The sequence below is a fragment of the Chlamydotis macqueenii genome, chromosome 16, assembly GCF_036417535.1.
Source record: "Chlamydotis macqueenii isolate bChlMac1 chromosome 16, bChlMac1.mat, whole genome shotgun sequence".
Classification (NCBI taxonomy): Eukaryota; Metazoa; Chordata; class Aves; order Otidiformes; family Otididae; genus Chlamydotis; species Chlamydotis macqueenii.
In genome coordinates this window covers 1,888,655-1,909,002 of record NC_141571.1, presented here as the reverse complement: position 1 = coordinate 1,909,002, position 20,348 = coordinate 1,888,655, and the positions used below count along the sequence as shown (strand labels likewise).

Here is a 20,348-nt window from a genome sequence, read left to right as displayed (position 1 = left end):
CTGGATTTTTGTATGCTTCACTAAAATAATAATAATAAAAAAAACATTAAACACTTGTCAAGGAGCTAAGAAACCCAGGTCTGTTTCCAACTCTGACAGTGACTTGCTGGGCAACCTTTAGTAAATTACGTAATCTTGGAAATAATAGGTTTGTCATATGAGGTCAATGGAGATCTCTTGGTCGAGAGTGGAAAAAGAGAGTGAATGAAGGCAGGGTCTATTTCAGGAGAGGGGATCCTGTACTCTAGGGACAGAGTAAGGCTGTCCAGTGCTTCTGCCATGCAGTCTAATCCCAGTTCTCTAGTCGAGGGCTCAGAGGTATCTAAGCAACCTCCGTTTACAGACTCCTGCTCAAAAATCTACTAGAATCCCAATATTTTAATGATCCTGCAGGATTTTTTTTATTACTACACAAAAGATCCAAACATGGAAGACACAGTAAAATCTTGGATACATAGCTCTTGTGCCACTCAATTATATTCATCTGTGCTTGCCACTTTGTTCTGGCGTTCATTCATTATTTGTTGTTCCAGTTCACTGACAGGCCATGATTTTCAATAGGGAAAATGAGCTCTGAAAGAGCGTGCATGTGAAGATTGCTCTGCGTTCATCTTGTCCTGGCAAGCATAAACTAATCAGTAGTCTGTGCACTTTTTCTCATGAATTTTACAGAGCAGATAGCGCCAGTGGAACTTGACTTGAGGCATCAGAAGCTGAAAAATAAAGAGATTAGAGTTGCTGGGGTTGAACAACAATCACTTTTCCAGAATGCCAGTTACAAAAGGAGGGAAAAGATTATTAACACAGAGAACAACTTATGTGCTGTCCTTGAAAAGAGACACTGAATGTTATTAATCGATGCCTGCCTTAGCAACCTTTACCTTGGAAACCTAAAAACCAGTAAGGCAAAACCAGAGACTGGAAATGGCCACAGTCCCCTCAGGATATATGCATGTCTGTTGAATTTAGTAGGAGTCACACATACGAGTACTTGGGGTAGCATTCAGCTTATTCCTGCAAACACTAAACTTCTACTAAAGTTAAAATTAATTCAGGCAGCTGGGTAAAAGGCCATAGTACACCTAGCTGCAATCTTCCTGCAGTTTTGGGAACCAAACCACAGGCAATCTGCAAAAACAAGCCCAGTGTTACGTACCAGCTGGGAAACAGAACGGCCACAAAGGAAACCCAGCTATGCAGATGTGGAACTCCAGCTGAAGTCATCCCGAGCTTTACTGTCTTGCCAGGACAGGAATCTGTCCCGCAGCAGTGGATGAGAGATGACTGTTTATGAGGTGATGCATGAGAGAGAAATTTCTGTTAAGTAAGGTTTGCAGAACTAATTTTTATTGTTGTTAATTTGAATGGACCATTTAAATATGGAACTGTAAATGTATGGATATGTGGCCGAATATCTGTAAAGGAACATAAAGACTTAAAGGTGCATAGAAATGCTTTGGAGAAAAAAAAAAAAACAAAGAAAAAAAAAACCTCCTGAACTTATTTCAGCCATTCAGTTTGTTTGGTTCTTACATTGAGCTGTAAGCTGGGCTTCAAACTGGCTTCCCAGGGACGTGCACCTTTCTGACAAAGCCACACGCTTCTGACTTTTCAGCACTCACCGGCTCTGACCGAGCAGCATATTGTTCTGAGCTGGAATTAAAGTGATTCCTCTCCTTGAAGTTATGTGCATGTATACTTTGGTCAATCAGAACTGCAGGTGGCTAGCTGGCATTGAAACACGCGTGTTATTCTATTAGGGGAAAACAATCTGAGTTGTTTTCTTGCTTAGGGCTCACTTCACTGTAGCTGTGGGACTTCTTATAGGAGTTTATGTGTGAAGTAGGGAAAACAAGATGCATTTTCAGATCCCTACCAGTTGTAAGAAAATGCTAAACTTCGCAATGTATGTAATTTTTCTGAAAAAGTAGTGAGGATATTCTCCTACTCTTTGAAAATTAAAGTCTTTGAACTCATTCCTCACTGTCAAAAGAGGCAGTGCATTGTAATTTCTGTGTATTCACTTATGCAATAGTGCATTCTGATTAAGAAAAGATACACTTGACACGAGAAAGGTTTTATGTAAATGTTAAGTACTATCAATATCTTAAGTATCTGCAGTGGATACATTAAAACCACAAAACCTTAATTGTGTGCACAAAGCCCCCACTGCTACCAGTGATGTCCTAGTTGCCTGGCTGGTAGAAACTCAGATTACTGGCACGTCCCTCTGTGCGATGAGAAATTCCCCGTTGCTGGTGTCCCTGTGATAACCCAGCGCTCTGGATGGCCATAGGTTTGTTGAGGTATTCTTGCAAGGTCAGAGGAGCATTAGCCTAACCTGCAGGGTTGTTTGATGATAAATTATTTTTCCTGGAGGGTGTGTATACATAGATACACGCATACATATACGTACTCTGTGTGTGTATACGTACACATAACTCTTTTCAGGGATCTGGCCTGGAAGGTTGTGGGAGGAGAGGGCAAGACCGGGCCCAAACGGCTCGCTGCTGCTCCAGGCAGCCTCGCCAGCGCACGGGCAGGCCCCAGCGGCGGCCCGGGAACCGAGTGCTACTGCGGAGCGTTAACGGGAGCTCAGCACCAAAGCCCGGGCACACAGACCACCGCCACGGGCGAACCTGAGAGCCGCCGCCACCCGCCAGGCCGCCGCGCCCCGCCCCGTCCCTCACTGCCAGGCGGCCCCCTCAGGCCGCCGTGAGCATGCGCAGCGCCTGGCGCGCAGCACGCCGGGACTTGTAGTCACTTTGCTCCAGGGGCCGCGGAGGGACTCGGCGCGTGCGCAGATCCCGCCCGACTTTGTAAAGTCGCTGCCTCAGGTTGGGCTCGCACCGGCTGCCATCTTGGCTGCGGGACAGAGGAGCTGCTACGCCGCCGAGCCCGGTGAGGGGAGCGGGGGTCCGCGCAGCGGGCAGGGCGGGGAGGAGGAGGCGGAGGGAGCGGTAGCGGTGGGGACGGGACTGGACTTGACCCTGCGGGGCGGCGGGGCGCGGCACGGTGGCCCTGCCGCTCTCCTCGGCTCCGGGCGGCCGCGGCGCGGCGGCGGAGGAGGCAGGGGGGCACGGGGGACCCCGGCGGGCGTAGGCCCGGCTGCGTGAGGGGCTTCTCGCCCCCGGGAGGGCCTCGCTGAGGGGGGCCCTCGCCGCCGCGCTGCCTCCCCGGCCCCCGGCGGGGACAGCTCTTGGGCCGGGCGGGGACGGCAGCATCGTTCCTTCCCCGGGGCGCGGGGTTGGCGGTCCCGGGACCCCGGCGTTCCCCTGCGAGGGCTGCCTGGCCTCACCGCCCCTTTTCCGGTGCTGCCGGCCTGCACGGCGGAGTGTCTTCTCCGCCCGGAGGGGTGGGGGCACTTTCCCGGATCCCGGGCTGGGCTGCCGTTTCCCCCAGCCCAGCATCGTTTGCTCCAGTTGTCCTCAGCACTGTTTGTTTGCTTCGCCGCCCCGGCCGGACCCTGCCATATTTTCCAGGTTCCTTGTCTCCGAGATCAGCCTCTAAACCTTCGCCCTCTTAGCGCCTTGGGGCTTTGCTCCCATCAGAGGCTTTCCTTCCCGGCAGTGGTTCCGTAGCACAGCTCTCCGTCCAGCCTTTGCGTTTACCCCCCTCTGTCCTGGGGTCTTCTTCCCGGTCAGGCTGCTGCTGCAGCCACTTTACCGGAGTTCACTGCCTTTGTCTTGTCAGGGTACAGCCATGCCTCGAAGTAACGTTTCCCAGCGATAAAGCCTGACTATAGCTGGAGGTTTATACTCAGCTGTGTTCCTTCTTGTAAACACAGCAGAATGGCAACGCTGGTGCCACCGCTTTATTTTGGAAACACAGACGAGTTCTAGCTGTTAACCCTCCCGCTTCCAAACAGGGTGTCTTTGACCTTGTGTGGCAATAGTGTCCAGATAAGAGCAGAAGAGGGTGTTTGGGGATGCCTTTATCTAACTGACTCTAATATCCAAGAATTCGGCCTGTTTTAATAGCTGTCATTTGTGTTGGGACAAGATGTGACAAGAGAACTTCAGATCTGTGTGATGCAGAGAAAGGCAGGTGTAGGACTTGGGATATCTGTTGTAATTTGTGTGGCATCCTTTACCCTTGAAGCTTTGGAAAATATCTCCAGCAAAGCTTATCTTTATAGCTTAGTTAGAATTGAAGAAATCGAAAACCAGGGTATTTTAGACCATCTTTCTTCAATATATTATTGCTTACTTTAGTTAGTTTCTCATTGTTTTGTTTGGTCTCTGTTACCCTGCCACTCATCCTTTTCAAAGAGAAAAGGAGAGAAATCCGGACTGATATGTGTAAGAAAGCAGTCTTTGCTGAGAATGACTGTAGATGCAGCTATTGCTTGCTTGCAGTTACCTGAAAAAAGGCGTAGGTGTTTAAGAACGAAACATGAACTGCAAGCTGTCTTCAGTTCTGAGGATTTTAATTCTTAAAAAAAAAAAATCTTGTTTGAAAAAAACAAATTTAAATTGTTTTCTCTCTTCTTACAGTGAAAGTCCAGAGCAGCTCTAATTTAATTACGGTTACATTGCTCTTTGCTACAGCCATTTAAATCAGAACCTGGTCTAGGGTGGATTCTTAGTTGTGGTTTGGCTGACCGTTTAATCACTGCATTGAATGCATTCACCTCCAAATGATCATTGGAATAATGTTTAGCATTCTGATCGAAGGTGAATTTTATTGCCTTTAAAACAAAACTGATACAGTACATGTGAAAGGTGATGTTGCAGTGGAAAATAACTGAGACTTGTGAGTGGGAACTTTGAAAGCTTCTTACAGATTAAACAGTTATTTTGGGCCTTAAGAGAGATTGAGAGAAGGTTATTTATATGAATTTATTAGTTAAGCAGCATCACCTCGTTTTCTTTCCTCAGTTTTCTCTCCATTCTTAAAGTTCGGTTCGTTCTGTGGTGAAACAGCTCTGAAATATGAAGTTGTCTTGGTTCTTTGTTTCTAAGTTTCAAAATGGTTTGGGGAAGTTAACTACAGAATAAATAAGACAACAGGAAGACAGTAAAGTAGCATGATATTTCTGTTGTAGAGTTTAAATTAACCATTGTTTCTAAGAAAACTTGCCCTAGGACTGCTTGAAAAATGTCTCATGAGAGATTTGCAAAATGAAAGAATTTTCTTCTATTTTCCAGGATATGCAATAGATAAGTCACTTCTCAACATCATTGTCCATTAGTATCAGGTGATGATAGCATCTAAACAAGCATCTTTTGTAAATTTAAGCTATTTAAACAAAGTGGTAAATGTATTCAGCTGTAGTGAAGTGCTTTTTATGTTGCAGCATAACTAATTTAATTTCTGCTTAAAAGCAAGGAAAACAGACTGTAGGGTTAGGGCAGAAGAAAAACCCCGTGCAGATGGTAGTGGTGAAGCTTCTGGGAGTGCTGTCACGGATGCTGTTTACTTTTAAGCCTTTCTGTTTGGCTATCCAGTTACGTCCATGTAATGCTCTAATTTTTGTCAGTCTGCTGTACTTATATGTAATTGAAGGAGCTACTTTGTGCCCTTACACCTAAGGAAAGCGAGTAGGTGTGCATTACCTACAGGAGAGTACTTGCCTCAGTTGCTGGCTGTAACCGTACTTTGCCCAACTACAGAAGCACTTTGAAGTGTATGCTCACCTCAGAAGAGGAAGTAGACGAGCCATGATTATAGTCTAGTTTGGGAGTGTTCTGTTTTTCTAGATATTTAGTTTTTACTATCTCATAAATTGAGTGTTTTTAAAGGTTTTGGGCAGTCCTTCTTGGGCTTGGTTTGGCTGTTATATGAGCTAATTGTGTGTCCACATTTTGGAGAGGGAAAGGTAGTTTTTCTTTTTCATCCCTCTCATCTGAAGAATAAAGCAATAAGGACTTGAGCATTTTCTGTCAGTGACTGGCATTCAGGTTTTACTTATTGTAGTGCAGAGTTGCTGCAGTTGAAGGGTTGATCTTTTTCTATGTAAAATTACACTTAATAGAAATGAAAGTATTGTAACAAACTGGGAAAGAGCTTTTTAAAGAAACCGAGGCTCTATTTCGTATGACCAGCTCTTAAGCTATGCCAGGAATTTCTACTTTTACTATACTGGGGCATAGAACAAACTTTGTGGTAAAGCATCAAGGGCAGATTTTTTTTTTTTTCCCCTGTGAGGAAACATGATACTAGATCTTGTTACACTGGTTGTTCAAATATTTTTTTAAAACTTGGCAGTATGTTAATATGCTATTCTTCTTTTAAAAAAAGTTTTATTACAGTCCTCCCGTTTAGGAACTGATAATGCCTGCCTTCCACCCACCTGCTCGAGCTATTCTAAACTGTGCTGGTAGGAGAGGCCTATTGTTTCAGTCATGAGCAGAACTACTTACATATTTGCAGTTAGATCGTTGATCCCTAATCAAGAAGTGGAAGTTAAGTATCTTACTTTTTACCTGAAATGTGCAAATACTGAGTTTTGGAATGCATAGGTCATGATATATAAGCTGGAGCTTTCAAGAAGAGGGTGTTAATATAAGCCTCTATGAAACGTTTATACTCTTTTCTGTTATTTGTAAGTCTGGCTTTTTGTCAAGGGTAGCCTTTAGACGTACTTTTTCTCTCTTTGTATTAGCTAGATACCCAGTAATCTTTTTAAAGTTTAATACTGAGGAGAAGAAAGATCAGTTAGGTTAAAAGCTATCTTGAACAGAAGGAGATGTAGGAAAGACAGATCTATAATCTGGTTCTGATTTCTTCATTAATTCGTCAAGTGTATAGCAATTTGCAGTGAAATACGCATCAAGAATATAAAATTTGTGACTGGGAGCATGTTCATTTACTTTAAAACGAAACGGACTTTCTAATTCCTTCAATTTCACATGCTTGTGATGGAACTTCTGCCTGTGCAAGTCATTTGTAAGTGGTTACTGTCCTTTTTGGCTTTACCTTGCCCAATGTTAGTGGAAAAAGCTAAGGAAGACTAGGTGCTGGTGAGTTGAAGAGTATGTACTGAGACACAGAAGAGTGGATTGTTAATTTTTCACATACTTTTGGTCAGTATCCATCCCTGGTGCCTGCTCCTGTCCCCAGTGCTAGCTGTCCTTTAATTATATATTAATAATCATGACTCTTGCTTGACAGAGTGGTCAGATATCCTGATCTTTATTTCTTCACTGGTGGTTTCATAAACATCTGCATGGATTAAGCCCTGTTGCTCCAAATACTATATTTGTACTTTTCTGGCACCTTAATTTTTGTGCTGCCAGTGCCGTAAGCTGTTGTACTTTGATTTATTTGCAAAGCAACGAGATGCAGTGAGTTTGTTCTTTGTAAGGATTCATCAACTTTAAAGTTTTTGTTTTTTTTTTTTTTTTTACCTTCCTTGTTAGAGCCTGAATTAATTAAGCTTTGGATTACTCTGATTAATTTCTCTTCATAGGGCTTGCGCCTATGTGTGCGTGTGTGCCTTGCATGTATATGTATGTGTGCATTTCCTACTGCTGTAAATATATCAGGGACTAGTTAAAAATGTGGCCCAGTGTGTTTGGCCTAGTCTTTAACCAGGCTTGCTAATGTCTGTGAAAGTGATGAGCTGCGTGTTTTCCCTGGATTTTACCTGAGGTTGAACACCCTTTCCTATCTATCCAAGTTCAGACCTCCTGGGGCAATCCTGCATGTGAAAGGCACTTCACTCTATGAAGGAAGTGAGAAAAAAGGAAATACTGGAGCTTAGAAGATAAAACCTAACAGTGTGACTCTCGCTTTTTTTTAACATAAGGCTAGCAAGGCTACTTCTGTTCTTCAGCGTACGCGATTCATCCAGTGCCTGTGTTGTCGTCCTGATACTGCCTTCTGAGCAGCTTCTTATTCCAGCTGTTTGAAGGGGAATAATGTGTGTGTAAGAGGAGGGAAGTGCTGAAGATTTAGGGAAACACTGACCACCTTACTCTACATTTTAGAAGTTTCTGTAGCTGTCCAAACTAAATAGCTGTTGCCTGTGTTTTCAGGTTTTTTATTTTGTATTATTTAGTAAATACTGGCCATGTGTAACGTTTCTAATTACATTGAGAAGTGTTCATCACCTGAAGACAGAGGAAAACGTAGGATCAATGGGCAGTACTTCTGCAGATAATTGGCATGCTCCCTTCTGTGCTTGTTGAGTTTACCAGTAAGGCGCTAGAATATCTTTTTTTTTATCTTTTGCAATTGCAGCTGTGCTGTGTGTTAGAATGACAAATTTCCAGAGTGTCGTAGTTCAGCCCCGATCGGACCAGACTACGCAGTCTCTCTCTCACTCCCCCCACCCTCCGAGAGAACAGGGAGAGAAAATATAAGGAAAAACGGCTCGAGGTTTGAGATAAGGACAGGGAGAAATCCTTAAAGTTACCGTCACGGGCAAAACAGACTTGACTTGGGGAAAACTATTCATTTATTACTACAAACAGCAGGATAATGAGACAGAGAACAAGATAACCTCCCCCCACCCGCCCTCTTCCCAAGCTTAACATTATCTCTACTACCTTCCCCCCCCGAGTGGCACAGGGGGAAAGAGGGAATGGGGGTTGCAGTCAGTTCATCATACGTTGTTTTACGCCGCTGCTTCATGGTTGGGGGAAGAACTCCTCACATTCCTCCCCTGCTCCAGCGTGGGGTCCCTCCCACGGGCCACAGTCCTTCGTGGAACTGCTCCGGCGTGGGTCATCTCTTCCACGGGTGCAGTCCCTTCAGAACAGCTGTCCCAGCTGGCCCTCCATGGGCCACAGCTGCCTTCAGGCATCCACCTCCCCCAGTACGGGATCCTTCACAGGCTCCAAGTGAATCTCTGCTCCTCCGTGGGCCTCCATGGGCTGCAGGGGGGCAACCTGCTCCACCATGGTCGTCACCACAGGCTGCAGGGGAATCTTGGCCAGGAGCCACATTACTCCTCCCCCTCCTTCTGAACTGACCTTGGCGTCTGCAGCCGTTCCTCACAACAGGCTGGTAGATGTCTCTGAGGATCTTTTTTACATCTTATTCACTTCTCATCTCCTCTCCACTTCTTGCAGCCGGGCCGGGCTGAGTTGGGCCCAGTCGGCTGCCTGGTGAGAGGCCAGAGGGTGAGGCCTGCAAGGCCCATGAGGCCTGCGCCTCCCCCTCTGCGCCTCTGCCCCTGCTCAGCTTCTTCACATCTTCTCTTCTCTCTCTTTTTTTTCTGTTTTCCCCTATTTAAATACGTTATCGCAGAGTCGTTATCACGGAACATTCTGCTACCAATTGGCTCGGCCTTGGCCAGCAGTGGGTCCGCCCTAGGCCCGGCTGAGTCCACTGAACAAAGGGGAGCGACTTCTAGCAGTTTCCTACAGAAGCTGCCACCTTAGGCCCCCCCTCACTAACAAAACCACGACACAGAGCAATGTTACATTTGCTAAACATTTGCCTGAACCAAATGCAGTTCAGGTCAATGAATAAGCTATCACAAGGCAACGGTGTTCTCATTGTTCTTCTCTTTGTGCACCCATTGAATCAGTGTACTTACTGAAATCTGATTTGGGCAAGTGGATTTGCTCTGTGCATCATTGCTGATGATTTGTTTTGGTATTCTCAATGGTTTAAAGGTTTCTAACATTGTCCTGTGAGGTGTGACATGTAATTACTTTTGTCCTTTCCCTTTCTTTCCACCCCTCATCGGGCCCTCAGAACTACAAGACTTTCATGGCATTACTGACAATTTGAGTTGTTAAAGGAAAAGATAACATGTAAGAGAAGTCTTGCTTTCATCTGAGATGTGAATGTCTAAACAAAACAATACTGTCCTGATGGTGATATTAGAGGTGAAAATGCTTTCAGACTAATGTGTGCTCACTTCGAAGCTGTGACCTTCCCAATGAACTGTACATTTGAGTGTAGAAGATACCAACAAAATGAAATTCACAGTTAAGGGTGGATGATGTGGGAGTTGAGAAGGGAGGGACTCTCTGGACAGTAATGATAGGGATAGGATCTATTATGAGAGAAAGCCTGTGCCACAGCTGGGATTTCTTTGCTTTTGGAATTTCACTTCCTATTTTTAAAATAGTAAACTCTGTACTTTGTATTTTATGTTTCTGACTTCATGACTTACAGTCAAAGGCAGTAAGGTTCTTACGCATTACAAACTAGATTTAAAAAGACCAATTGTCAGAACTCCTCACGTGACTTAGATTCGGGGTTTGTATTTTGAAGAATGCTTGCTGAATCAGAAGGTCATTACATAGCATTATAACCCTACGGGCCCACTCTTCTGCTCCAGTGTGTGAGTACCTTTGTGGTTTGTCATGTAATGCATGGACAGGTAAGCTGTGAAGGGGTGTTTCTGTGATGCAGTAAGTGTGTTCACACTGAATTACACTCTTTGTGTAGAACACTTTGCCAGGGCATGCCAAGTATGCCTATTTTATTAAAAAAAAAAAAAGATTTTGCGGTTATCAAGGGCCTTAGGCTTTTTTTTTTTTTTTGGGTGAAGATTTAATGAATTTAAACAGGTCAGTGAGTGTCAATTTAGCACTAGAATTGGCACAAAGGCAGGGAAGGACTGTGACTGGGAGGAGCGTAAAGGGGAAGGTGGGACCAGTCCTCCAGCAATGTCAGATTGCCAGAGCAGAGCTCCCCATCTGCACGCCCCTGATAGTTGCAGCAGCTCATTGCCCTCACTCTTACTGTACGGTTACCTCTGGCTCACTGTCAAGTTTTAGTTTGCACATTTCTAAGCTTCTTCACAGACCTGTGGGCTTTAAGCTGTATCCTTGCAGTACCGCAATTCCCTTGAAATTGGAGGATGCAATTAATTTTTGTTGTTAGCAGATAATCTTGTTCTTTTTTTACATGTGCAGTTGTCAGTTCTTCAGACAGAAAATCTAGAACATAAAGACAGAAACTTTCATTCAAGGACTTTATTTATTACTACAGTCAGATGCCTTGCGTAACCCAAGATTTCAGAAGAGAAGTCTACCTTATCTTCTGATAAAGGGGAAAAAAGGTTTTAGAGCAGCCCCCCAAAACCAAGTTAAATGGAAGTACTGAGAATATTGAAGTGGTGGAGTTCTAAGCCATCTTTTTCCTATGGTTTCTGTTTTGTTTTTCAGAGAGGTATGCGCTGGAACGTACCAAGCGGGTTTTTTGCAGGGTTGGGATGGTTGTGTTGTCCCCTCCTGGCTATGCTTTCTTGTTGCCATCTGGTCACTTGCAAAAGATTCCCGGGAAGCAGGTGATGGACTTGTGTTGCAATTAGAAAACATCAAGGTTATTCCTCTGGAGCTCAAGATTTTTCTTGCAGCAGTTTGCAGTTTTAAAAAAGATAGTGACCCATAGTAGGCTTTCAGATACCTCAGTGTTTACTTAAATAAATTCTAATTTCCATTACGACTTCTGGATTTGTTGGGTTGGAAAGATACAACCTGTACTTCGACTGGCATTGAATTTAGCATGCAGCAATGTTACTTCATTTTGTTGCAAATGTTAGATTTCTGGTTCTAGTTTCTTTGATTGTTTGTAATGGTTAAGAGTATTCAGAGAAGCAGCTTATTTTTCTTACAGGGCAATGGATGTGTATTCATACCTTGGTAAGTAGTTAACTCTAAGAATTCCAGCGCATTGGCTACAGTAGTTCTTGGTCTTACAGCTAAATCAAAGTTAATCAAGAGGAACTGTCTTGGATCATCTAATTTGCTAAAGCAAGAACAAGCAGCAAGTGACAAAGAACTTCCTTTCTCAAGGGATTTCAAATAATCAGCAAATTTCAGATTTGTGGTTGTCACTGGTAGTAAGGAGCGATCCATCATTTCTCTAATGAGCCTTGCCAGGTTGAATTGCAATTGTTTTGATTTGGTTTATTGCTCAGGTACCTACAGTGACAATCTATTTAGGAAGATAGTTTTAGTCAGGTGATATAATTTGCCATTATCTTTCTAGCGATGCCTCTGTGTTCTTGGGAGCAAGGAAAGAGAGGTGTATCTAGGGCTTTCTTTGTTGTTAAACCCCCAGAGGGAGGTGTCTTTGTACACGTGTGAACCTTCATCAGTGCTGTTGAACACTCCTGCAACAAGGCACGTTGTGTGCTGTACAGAACATGCTAAAGAATTGTGTTTAGGTTAATGTAGATACATTTTTCAAAAGCATAATAAAGCTGGTATCTGCTAGATTTGAGTCTTCCAGGTGACAGGATCTGGTTTTGGTTCTGGGTTTATGGACTGCTAGTAAACAGCCTTTAAAAAGGCTTCTTTAAAAAACATTTTTTAAAACAACTGTAGTAGTGGGTGAAGTTGTCATTCTTAGTGATGAATACAGGTAATGGTGTAATTGAATGGTCAAGCTTTTTGTTTCAGAGTTAAAAACCTTGTCTAAACTGGTTTGAATAAAGGTGTGTATGAACCATTGATAATGAAATGTAGCACTGCGAATGGAATGGGGAAATACGTTGAAGCAAGCATTGAGCTTTAAACATGAAGAAAAACTAATGGCTGGAGATTATGAAATCCTCTGTAGATGCTATCCTCCAAATATATAACTGCTTCTGAAGTGATTTGTTTAAAAGCTGCAAGGTGGATGGTGAAACAGAAGGTGGTGGCCTTGTATTTTGTTTTACTATGAGAATTTATAATATGGAGATTGTTTCTTGTTGACCCTCGGAAGTAATGCCTTTGAAATACATTTAAAAATAGCTGTAATACAAAAACATTAGTTTTCTTCTGATGCCCAATCACAAAATAACCAGTCAAATTAGTTAAAGCTCAAGTGGTTCTCCAACGTATCTACTAATATGTCTTTTATCTTTCTTCCCGTAAGCATCAAATTAAGCTCTGCAGCTTCTGAAATTTACTCATGAAGGTTAATGATTTCTGCCTTTTTAATTGGAAAATAACATAAAGCTGTAATCTGAACTGTCATGCGATGTGGGTATTTCTGTAATAATGAGATAGGGGAGCTAAATGTATGCACTGGGAACTGCGAAATGAGTTAAAGTTAGTGGATATGTTAAAACCATAAGGCTGAAGTGGTAGAACAGCACATTGATGTGAATTTATCAGCTTGGTATGTGGCTGTATTATGCCTCCACAATCAGGTTACCTGTTTATGCCACTGGGATTTTTTCAGCATCATTTTTGTTTGGTTTTAGCATCATAAGTGAAACTCCATTGCCATTCTTTCCCACTGAGGTGTGAATTAATTAGTATAGATACCTAGGAGAAACTTTTAGAAACTGTTAGAGGATCAACATCTTTAAGTGACAGTCCAGCCCAGATTTATCACACATGGTATGCTTTTAGTGTAAAATAAAGTAATTAGTTTGATTTAGAATATTGCAGAGATTGGGACACGCTTTGTAGATGCGTGGGAGAGATGGAGCAGTGTGCAGGTAACTGCCCAGATTTGCTGTGCGAACTTAGCACCATGTGAGTGAAAATGAAGGAAATTCTTAAAGGTATGAACAGCTGGATACTTGCCAGTAGCAAGTACAATGTCTTTTTGACTAAATGGTATCAGCCATTAAATTCAAGGACTTTCCCATCTGTGGTGTTATATAAATAGTCAAAGGACACCGCAGGTTCCAAGGCAATGATATGTGAATGTTTTACGAGGTTTCTTACCAGGGCAAAACAAAATTAAAATAAGCCAGGAAAGCAGTGTGATATGAAGTGTACAACAGCGTTCTTTCTGCTGGGACAGTTGAACTTGGCCTTGAGTTTTGCATGTTTTTCAACTTCACATTTCTTGATTGTCATTAATTGAAGCTAAGTAACATTTTGCAGAAGATTGACTCAAGCTGTATTGCTTTGTTCTTTGTAAAGAGAGCAGCAATAAGGTAGATGGAAGTAGTTTTTTAAAGTGAGAAAAAAATACCTAGTGTAGGCTTGTGCATTGAATTTTAATATAGGACTTGCAAAAAAGCTGTAGGAATTAAAATAGGTGACACTCCAGATGAAGATTACTGCCCCTGAAGAAGGTGCATACATGTAGTCTGTTCAAACTAGTAGTACTTGAGCTGTAATCAATAACTGCACACTGAAAGCGAACCTCAATTGGGAAAAAAAAAAAGATATCTATATAACCAACTTGATAGATGTCTCTTTAGAGGAGAAATGTGCTGCAGGACAGAGACCTAAAGAAAACAAACAGGAAGAACAGGGCAGGTACCACAGGAATTATTGAATTTCTTTTAGGGAAGTCAACGAGTCGCAGGATGGTTGAGGTTAGAAGGGACTTCTGGACATTGTCTCCTCCAAACCCATCTGCTTAAAGCAAGGCCGGTTAGAGCGATCAGTAATGTGTTCAGTCGGGTTTGGAATATCTCTGAGGATGGCAACTTAACCTCTCATGGCAAGCTTCTCCACTGTTCAACCACCTCACAGTAAAAGAAATAAATCCTCTGGTTTTAAATGGAATTTCCTGTATTTTGGTTTGTGTCAGCTGTGTGTTGTCCCATCACTGAGCACTGCTGAGGAGAGTCTGGCTTCATCTTTTTTAACGCTTTATACCCCCTTCAGGTATCCATACACACTGATAAGATCCTCCCAAGCATTCTCTTTTCTAGGCTTAACAATTCTAGTTCGCTCGGCCTCTCCCCATATGACATGCCCCAATCACTTTATCATCCCTGTGGCCCTTTGCTGGTGCCACTCCAGTACATCTGTGTCACTCCTGATTTGGGGAGCCGAGAACGAGACACACTAGCACACCAGATCTGGTCTCGGTGTTGAGTAGAGGGGAAGGACCACCTTCTGCATTCTCCTAGTTATGCTCTTTCTAATGCAGCCCAAGATGCTGGCGACCCTTTTTTTTTTTCTTCTGCAAGGAAGTGTTGCTAGTTTGTGTTCAGCAGGACCAGTGTTTTCTGCAAAGTTGCTTTCTGTCCAACTGCCCTCCAGCCTTTTCTGGTGCATGAGTTTGTTCTTCCCCAGGTGCAGAACTTTGCACCTCCCTTTGTGGAACTTTCATTTCATCAGCATATTTGCTGAGAGTGGACTTGGTCCTATTGTTGAGGTCATAAATGAAGAAGTCAAACAGTCTTGGCCAGTTATGCACCCCTGGGGTACAGCACTAATGACTGGCCTCTGACTGAACTGTGTACTGCTGATCACAGCCCTTTGAGCCTCCTCGTTCAGCCAGGTTTACAGTCCAGCCCACAGCTGTCTGGCCCACACTGCATCATCTTGGCTGTGAGGATGTCGTAGGAGACAGTGTCAAAGATAATCAGCATCCACTGCTGTCTTCTCAGCTACGAAGTCATCTCGTCATAGAAAGCTGTCAGGTTAGTCAAACATGATTTCCCTTTCATATTTATGAGTATGATTTACGAATATTATGCTGACTAATCCAAATCACCTTCTTGTCCATATGTTTGGAAATGACTCCTATGAGAATTTATTCCTGACCTTCCCTGGGACTGAGATGAGCCTGACCAGTCTGTAGTTCCCTGCATCATTCTTCTTGCTCTTTTGAAGAAAGGAGTGACATTTACTTTTTTCAGTATCCGGGAATGTGGAGAGTCACTCAATGGAGCTGAGTGACCTTTTTGCTTTTACATGGTATAGTATAGGTTTCACTGAGCTAAAAAATTGCTTCAGAGTTTTATCAGAAGCTGTAGTTTTGATTAATGATTTTCTCATAGAATGAATGGGAAAAGAAACTTCAGTCTTTCAGCATCTCTGTAGATGCTTAATACTTCTTGAAATGTATCCTCCTTGTAAAAGAAACAATTGTATTTACACAGATAGTGATATTCAGTTACTGCTCTTCCTTCCGCATGAAACTCTTAGTTCTGTGGTCCGGCTTATTACTTAGGCCTCAGAGAAACACAATCTATTACACTATTTGAAGACACGCATACTTTGTGCTTTATGACAGAGCTTTTTGTTTTTCCACCTTCAACATTAATCATTCAAGTTAAATATATGCTTTAAATGCAATCTTAATCTTTTTTACTAAAAAGATCCTTATTATTTATTTACTTTTAACTGCTGTGGTCATGTCTTTCCAGTAGTTTTGCAGAAACAATTTTCTAGCCTAGATTTTGTGCAGAAGAAGGGAAAAAGCAGACCTGTCCTGGTGATGGAGAGTGGGAAACTTTGGGGTTTCCTTTTTATATTTTTATAAAGGAAAGCATTCTGTGAAAGAATCTCCTCTGAAACTGTCAAAACAGAGTGAAAGCTAGAAGTCTGAGCATATTAATGCATGAAAATACCTGTATCCACATTCACAGAATCAGAGAACAGAAGTGATGCAAAAGAATGAGCTTGAGTCAGTGGACGTAGCTTAGACCTGTGGAAGCTTTCTGTACGGCCAGAATGCATACCAGAGAGGAGGAGGTGAAGAGGGAACAGGGAATGTATCTGCATTAGTGTTTTCATTGTTTTAATTCGGACAAGGAGTGCACTTTGGAAATGAGTCCCCTGATTGTTCTCACAGACTGCACTTTGATTTGACTTGTGAAATCAGCTTGGATCAAGGAAGCAGAATTGCTTTTGGATGAAACTGAACTGGAAGCTGCAGTCCAACTGGTGTGAGTCTATGGGATCAAAGTAGAGCTGTTCCAAACTAAGACTCCAGAAGCATGTACAATGTCTGTACTGCGTCTACGGACCTGTCTTAGTCCTAGCTCCGCTTCTACTACATTGCACTGCTCGCTGATGTGGACATAGCTGCAGCAGATCAGGTTGAGGAAGGTACAGTGAGAGTTCAAAGGCTGTCACCTGGAAAAAGGCTATTGTCATTCTAAAAGGCAGCATAACAAAGAAGAGACAAGTCGACTACAGTATTTTTGAAAGGTGTGTGCAGGGAGTTTTTAGAAAGATTAGAGTACAGGAGGTCAAAAATGGGCCTGTAACAAAATAGGAATCTGTTTCAGCAAGTGCCTCCCTCAGTGAAGCTTAGAAGCCGTAAGACAATGCAATAAGCTAATACAAGCTAAAAGGGAATACATCTACTTTTAAATACAACTTTTAGAAAGGAATTATTTTAATTTTCTTTGAATGTGTACATTATGAACAAGTGTACAAAATGAAGAAGCAGTAAAAATCTTCAAGAAGAAAAAAGAAACAAGCCAAAAAGAAAACCTAGATTGCTAGAAAGAGAAGCATTTATGTGGATTTTTATTAATAAAAGGTGCAGGAAAACACACATCCTTGGTGTTAAAGGAATAGCTATTACATTCACTAAATCCAGAATTATTTTTGGGAAACAGGGAGAAGGAGAATGCTTCAGAGCCTAGGAGCTCTTCTCAGTCTTTCAATTGAAAGCGATATGAAATGAGTGTACAAACATATGCTGGAAAAATTATTACACTTCTAAGAATTGAGTCATGTAACAAAATAAATCTTGTCATATAAAATGTTTTTTGAAGGACTGTTAGCTTTGCCCTCCAGTTTTAGTACAGCACTTTGATTTACTGTTTGCGTGAAGCCCTGAAAGAAGTGAATTGTCTTGACTGAGGAATCTCCTATGAAATGAAAGCTGGCTTGTAATTGACCTTGACTGGAAGGTGGCTGCTTGGGGTAGAGAGGCAGTTGTCTGTGGAGTTCACCTGTTTCATGTTGTTCACTATTTCTCCATGTTACTGCAAATATCAGGAGGAATAAAATTTTGAAGAAATGCATCTTGGGTAACTTCATTTTTTTTTTTACTTCTGTGTTAAATATGTTTTAGTAGCAGTATGGCAGGGATGTGGGAAAGGCATGAAATGCTAAGAACGTAAGGCTTTTGTGCACATTTATGCATTAGGAAAATAGAACATGCATTCGTGTAAAACCACAGAGCCACTCACTTTGTTGTGATTTTATCTGTACACTTTAATATCTTTTGAGATTCCTTTATTACAACTTGTATCTTGCCACTAGTTTAGTGTACTGAACATTTTTGAGACACTGAGCAGCTTGATCTAACTTTGAAGTTGGCCCTGTTTTGGGAGAGCTGAACAGCATGACCTCCAGAGGTCCTTTCCAGCCTAAATTATTGTGTGGTTCCATTAAAAAAAAAAAAAGGGGGAGGAAATTAGAAAGCAATTCATAGAAGAATGTTCTCATTTTCAGATACCCTTGTTTCCTCATATGCTCTTTCAGTAACACGATTTCATTTATCTTATTTTCAGTTCATTTTTAGGTATTTTTTTTTAAATGCACAGCATAGGGGGAAACAAAAATATGTGTAGGAAGGTTCTGAGAGATAAGATGTAAATGCTGCTTGACAGTTGTTTAGACGATGTTCAGAAATGTCTGAGAGAAAAACCAAGCAAACTTTTCTCATCCTGTGTGAAAATTTTCACAATGCTTTTTACTGTGACTTTAAAGTCAGTGACTGTTCTATGTATTTTGTCTCCCTGTCCTTAATTTTCTGGGCACTTCATAACAGGCAAAGTTTTGGTTTTTATGGTGTATTTTTTATTTTTTCAAATTTTGTTCATGTGTTTTGTGTGAAATAACTTTTGATGCTTGTTTTCAATATGGAAATGTTAATTTGTGTTTTTCCTGACTATTTCTACTAACTCCTTAGATTTCAGAAAAACTGTTAAAACTGCAAAAAGATGGGTAAAAGGGATAAGATTTGAAATACTTCTTCCAGGCAATCATCAGTTAATAGATTACAAGTAAAAAAATTGCTTAAAGGGGAAAAGATAACTTAAAATTTTGACGTAATATTTTTTGCTCTGGGTGATCACATTAAGATTATTTCATTGCCCTAATTAAAAATCAATTGAATAACATGAGTAAGTAGCTTACGGCTTGTGGATTTGTGTGACCATCTCTTCTCACTGCTGCGTCACGTTGCTAAAGCGGTGATAAGCAGAGGCCTCCAGATAAGTTCTTTCCTTCTGCTTCCCATAGCAACAGGCAGGAAGAGCGTTTGGGTAAAGTTTTTCAGAAGATTCCTTTTCATGCTTTCACAGTAAGGTCTAAAATAACCTGTTGCTGCCATCCACATTAATATTTGACTGAGATGCTCAAGATGGGGATTTTTGCTTAGTAGGAACCTCTTTACCCTCAGAGCCAGCTGAAGCGTGAACATAGCTGCAGGGCTAAATGAGATTTTGTAGGGCAGACAACAAAAAATATTGCTGCTTTTGATGACTCTGTTTTGTAACTATCTTGGACTTTTCTTCAATACTTCTTTGCGCTCAAAGTTGTTCTTTGTGATGAAATTTGAGTGGTGTTGAGAAACATAATCTCTGAATTACAAAGCAAACACATGTATTTCTGCAGTTAGGCTACAGTCTTACTTAGGCGAACTGTAAGCAAGGCTGCATGCTGTAGAACATTGTGTTTATGAAACAGCTGCAGTTCGAAGAAAGCACTAAATGCTTTTGGATACCTGGTCAGCTTACTGTCGGTGTGCAGTTTAACGGTGACCGCTGTTACTGGCCACATTATCTGCTTTTCCCTTCAGAAAATTTTCTTCCAAAGTTGCCACTGGAAAACGTTGTTTATACTTTCTAGGTAGTTTCTTTGTAGAAACCTGGAAATATAACAATATTGGATTTTAAAAGTGAACTATAAAAGGGGTTTTTGCCGGTTAGGGCTCTGTCAGTACACGCCAGTTGATGACATTGCTTCAGCCTTTGTAACGGTCTTTCCTTCCTCTCTGAGGAAGGATGTCCCTGAAGTTACAACACAGATTGTTTTTTTTTTAACCCGTATTTCTGCAAAGCTCAATATAGGACATGGTTCACAGTGCAAGGAAGTGGGAGAATTAAGAGGGAAAGCTGTAATTAATTTCTACAAGATGTGAGAGTTGTAATTGCTAGAACTTGATGCCTTTTTGTTAGAGATCTATAATAACAGTCTAACAGTGCTTGTAACAGGAATTGGGTAAGGTCAGAGGGACTTTGGTATCTGGAGGTGCTAAAAGGATATTTCCCTATGAAAGAGGAATATTGCTCATTCTGAGAGGTTGGTTCGCTATGTAGTCAATCACCCCCAGGTCTGGAACCTTCACCTCTTCAGGGCGTAAACTGTCTGATTGTAATACCATCAGCTGTAGGTTTCAGACAGTGAGTTTAATTTGTACATGGGAAGCTGAACTTTCTTTAAACAATCCTAAAAGAAATGTGGTGCGACTGAAATGTGGTGGTGACAGACCAGTGTGATGGGTTAACCGTGCCCACCAAGCCTCCTTCTCACCCTCCCTCCTCAGCAGGAGGGGGGAGAAAATAACATTGGAAAAGCTTGTTAATAAGGATAAGGATGCAGAGATCATTCACCAGTCATCATCATGTGCAAAACAGACTTGACTTGGGGAAGATTAATTTATTACCAACTAAAACCAGAGTAGGATAATAAGAAATAAAAACAAAACTAAAACCACTTCCCCCAACTCCTCCTTTTTTTTCCCAGGCTTGACTTCACTTCTTTGTTCCCAGCTCTTCTACT

The 20,348-nt window shown here is 41.9% G+C and overlaps 1 protein-coding gene across 3 annotated transcripts in view; it reads left to right on the top strand.

The window, feature by feature from the left end:
- Positions 1 to 2,830: 2,830 nt before the first annotated feature.
- ITCH (itchy E3 ubiquitin protein ligase) overlaps positions 2,831 to 20,348 on the top strand; it is a 63,100-nt gene continuing 45,582 nt past the window's right edge. For 2 of the 3 annotated variants that reach the window (XR_015260282.1, XM_086760328.1), the window contains exon 1: positions 2,831 to 2,901. The gene's annotated coding sequence lies outside the window, so the exon portion shown is untranslated. Of the gene's footprint in view, positions 2,902 to 15,220; positions 15,239 to 20,348 lie in introns of those variants that run through there. The other variant, XM_086760329.1, reaches the window with a different exon arrangement.